This window comes from Mus musculus, chromosome 16 (genome assembly GCF_000001635.26).
Source record: "Mus musculus strain C57BL/6J chromosome 16, GRCm38.p6 C57BL/6J".
NCBI lineage: Eukaryota > Metazoa > Chordata > Mammalia > Rodentia > Muridae > Mus > Mus musculus.
This window is the reverse complement of record NC_000082.6, coordinates 80,709,050-80,713,027: the sequence shown is the minus strand read 5'-3', so window position 1 is coordinate 80,713,027 and position 3,978 is coordinate 80,709,050.

Below are 3,978 nucleotides of genomic sequence, written 5' to 3'. Positions count from 1 at the left end.
TCTAATTCAGAACTCGACCAATGCATCGTGGCAAAAGTTTAATAAAGAACAGATATGAACTGCTATTTAATTACATTTTGAATTTTTTTATTATATATTTCAAATTTTATCCCCTTTCCTTGTTTCCCCTCTGAAAATCCCCTAACCAATCCTCCTCCCCCTGCTCTGGTACCAACCCACCCACTTCTGCTTCTCTGTTCCTGCATTAGCCTACATTGGGGCATCGAGTCTTCACAGGACCAAGGGCATCTCCTCCCATTTGAATATATTTTGTTTTTACTTTCGCTGTCCAATATTGCTAGTATAGATTTTAAAGTGCTAAAATACATGTAGTCAGAAAGAAAAATTGAAATTAAAGAAAGGTAAGGGTATTAGCAATAGAGATTATTAGCATAGGATCAAGCCTAGGCAAAGGCGATGCATAGACCTTACAAAACCCATAGTGGATTTTCTGAAAGTGAAAAAAGTGTAAGTTAACGTGGCAAGGGTCATTATAGCAGAGCTAGGGATTTTATAGATACATTCTAGGAAAAGCTTTAATTGTGTGTATAAGCATTTTATTCATATTAAGTTTTATAGTAATATAAATATTTAGTTCATATTTAACATCCTGTCTAAAACTTTGTGATGGAATGAAAAGAATAAGAGTCCTTTCAGAAGTAGGCAATATAAGAAATTCATTCAAAAATTTTAGCTGTCAAACTTTTGCTCTAATGACCGTCAGGGAAGAGCAAAAGAGCCACGTTCTTTAATTGGCCTTTCCTAATGGAGTGATGCTTTAAGGCTCATAGTTTTTATATGGTACATGCAGTTTTAACTACTGCTCTATTGTTTTATGTATTCAAATTGAACACTCTACATGTTTCACTTGGATCCTTAAACTGATCTAACCATGAAGGGCACGATATTATAAACCAGAGCTTGGCAAAGGGGAGTGGATAATGACTCAAAATCAAAGTAGCAGATTCAATAATGCAGCCAGGAAGATTAGAGCTCAGAATTAACCGAGAGATCTGAGGCAGGTGAAGGACAAACAAAAAAGCAAGTTTGGTCTAATTCAGAACTCGATCAATGCATCATGGCAAAAGTTTAATAAAGAATAGATATGAACTGCTATTTAATTACATTTTGAATTTTTTTTATTATATATTTCAAATTTTATCCCCTTTCCTTGTTTCCCCTCTGAAAAGTCTCCTAACCAATCCTTCTCCCCCTGCTCTGGTACCAACCCACCCACGTCTGCTTCTCGGTTCCTGCATTAGCCTACACTGGGGCATCGAGTCTTCACAGGACCAAGGGCCTCTCCTCCCATTTGAATATATTTTGTTTCCACTTTCACTGTCCAATATTGCTAGTATTGATTTTAAAGTGCTCAAATACACGTAGTCAGAAAGAAAAATTGAAATTAAAGAAAGGTAAGGGTATTAGCAATAGAGATTATTACTTCTAAGTAAAGTAATAAAATCTCACATCAGCCAAATGACTTTTGAATATATTATTACAGTTAAAATGGCAGATCCACCTCACAGGGCTCCTAGAATTCACCAATAGTGAGATGAGCCCATTGTTCACTTGTCCACATAGATGTTGGTGCCCACCTCCACCACCATGCAGATGTTCTTATAGTCCACCCACAGGATGTTCTTGTCACACTTCTCCATGTAAGCATTGTCCAGGGTGATCTTCAGAGTGGCTCCCTTCTTCAACTCCACCTCTGCAGTGCCATTGCCCTTGGTGAGTCCAGTCCAGATCTCAGGTTCCTTTGTGTCCAGAGCCACTGTAATGGGACAGTAGAGAATGCAATCAGGTGCAAAGCTTACTGTGGCTGCACGTACATTCTTATGGTCTCTGCATGGCACTCATGGGTTCCATGAGAGAAATTCAGCCAAGCCACATTCACTCCAGACTTAACCATCTCTTTCAGCATCTCCACAGATCCGTAAGCAGGGCCAATGGCACAAATGATGACAGTGTTGTGGCCCATGATGGACGCAGAGTCAATGTCCAGGAGGCATGTGTGTTCCAGGAAAGTGACAGCCTTGGATGCAAAAAGCAGTCCCTGCTTCGCTGTGTGTCTTCTGCATGGTTCCTGAAGTCCTCTAGCATACTTCGTTTCCTGCTGTGATACCTAAAACAGATACCTGTTGAGTCAGAACGCATCTCTACTGTGCGGGCATGATTCTATTTATATCTATTGTTCCAGGAATAAGACCCAGAACAGGGCCTTATATCCAATTTAACGATTTAATCAATTGCATATGAGAGGCAGATAAATGTATTTCATATTTTTATTTTGTTGAATACCCTTGGTCCTTTATTACTTGTCAGGCATTTATCTAGTTGTCAAGGTCACCACAGAAAACATTTAATGTTAGAGTTGAAAAGACAGATGTTATATCACAAAAGCGATCTGTACTGACAGCATATAAAGTATTCGAATAGAATCTATGAGAAGAAAGACCAGCTAAGCAAGTTCTAATTAGAGCAGCTAGGAAGTTCGGTATCCTCTGGCCTTAAATAGCTCATCTTTACAGTCAACAGAATGTCATTTAGAATAATCTAGGACACTTCAGGGTGTAATCTAGTGTTGTAAAATAGATTTAAAAGAGTTGAGAAGACTTACTGCAGTTCTGGCCAGCTTTATTCCATTGGATTGGTCCCAACATGAACACAAAGATAAGGAGAAAAACTAACCAAATACCACCATGGCCCTATTTTGCTTCTTGACTGTGGATTCTATGTTACCAGTTACTGTCTGCTGTTGAAATGCCTTCTCATCACAATAGAAACCTTAGACCACAGTAAAGTTTCCCCTTACTTTTCTGTTAGTTATTTTATTCTGACAATAGAAAAAAATAGTTTTTATAGATGAATAAGTTAGTAACAATGGACTATATAGATATGTTTAAGTAGGGAGAAAGGACTGTAAAGTTCAAAGGGTTTTGCACAAAGAAGTGATAGTATTTGGGTAGATAGATTTTTAACCTGTAACTAAACTGTGTAAACTAAACCTAACTAATTCTAGTTGAATTAGTTAAGATACTGAGAAAACTTATAACCTGGATATTATATGGACAATAAACACTAAACTTGATAATTTCAGGGGTTTGTAGGTTTGAAACCTCATATCGAACGTGGGATTTTACGCAAGGTTTATATTTGCTGTTGAATCATTACCTTTGCACCAACTCCTCAAATGGTTCCTGAACTTTATGAAAGGAATAGTTTAATTGCCTGGATCTAAAAATAAAAAGGAAGATATAAAAAAACAAAGGAAGCTAGACATGGATACAAAATAGACATTTATTTTAAAAGTGCAGTACAAACAGGATAAGGTAAAAAAAAAACAAACAAACAAATATTTTCTGTAGGGCTCAAGAAGATGGTCTTTTCCTTATGTAGTATGAAATTCCTTTGTATAGCTCCTCTTCCTACTACACTAAAACAAACCTGGGTAAGAATGAGAAGGGTTGTTCAGTATTATCTCCTCTTAGGGTGAAGACAAGCAGAGACATACAAAGACTTTGAGATGTATTCAGATTTCTTTTCACAAAACCGCCTATATCACAGGAGGTCCAGTGACAGGCCCAAGGTGGGATCCAGATCAAAGGGAGACTCTAAATCCTGACAATATTACTGATGCTCTGGTGTACTTACAGACAGGAGCCTAGCATGGCTGCTCTCTGAGAGGCCCAACAAGACGCTGAAAGTGTCAGACACAGAGAGTTATACCAAACCATTGTATGGAAGCCAGGGACCCCCTATGGCTGAATTGGGAAAAGGCTGCAAGAAGCTGAGGAGGAAGGCAACTCCCTAGTAAGACAAGTGGTTTCAACTAAGCTGGAACCCCGGGATCTCTCAGACACTGAGCCAACAATCAGGCCGCACACACCAGCTGATATGAGTCCCCTGACACATGTACAGCAGAAGATTGCCTGGTCTGGCCTCACTGAGAGAAGACCAACCTAAACCTTGAGA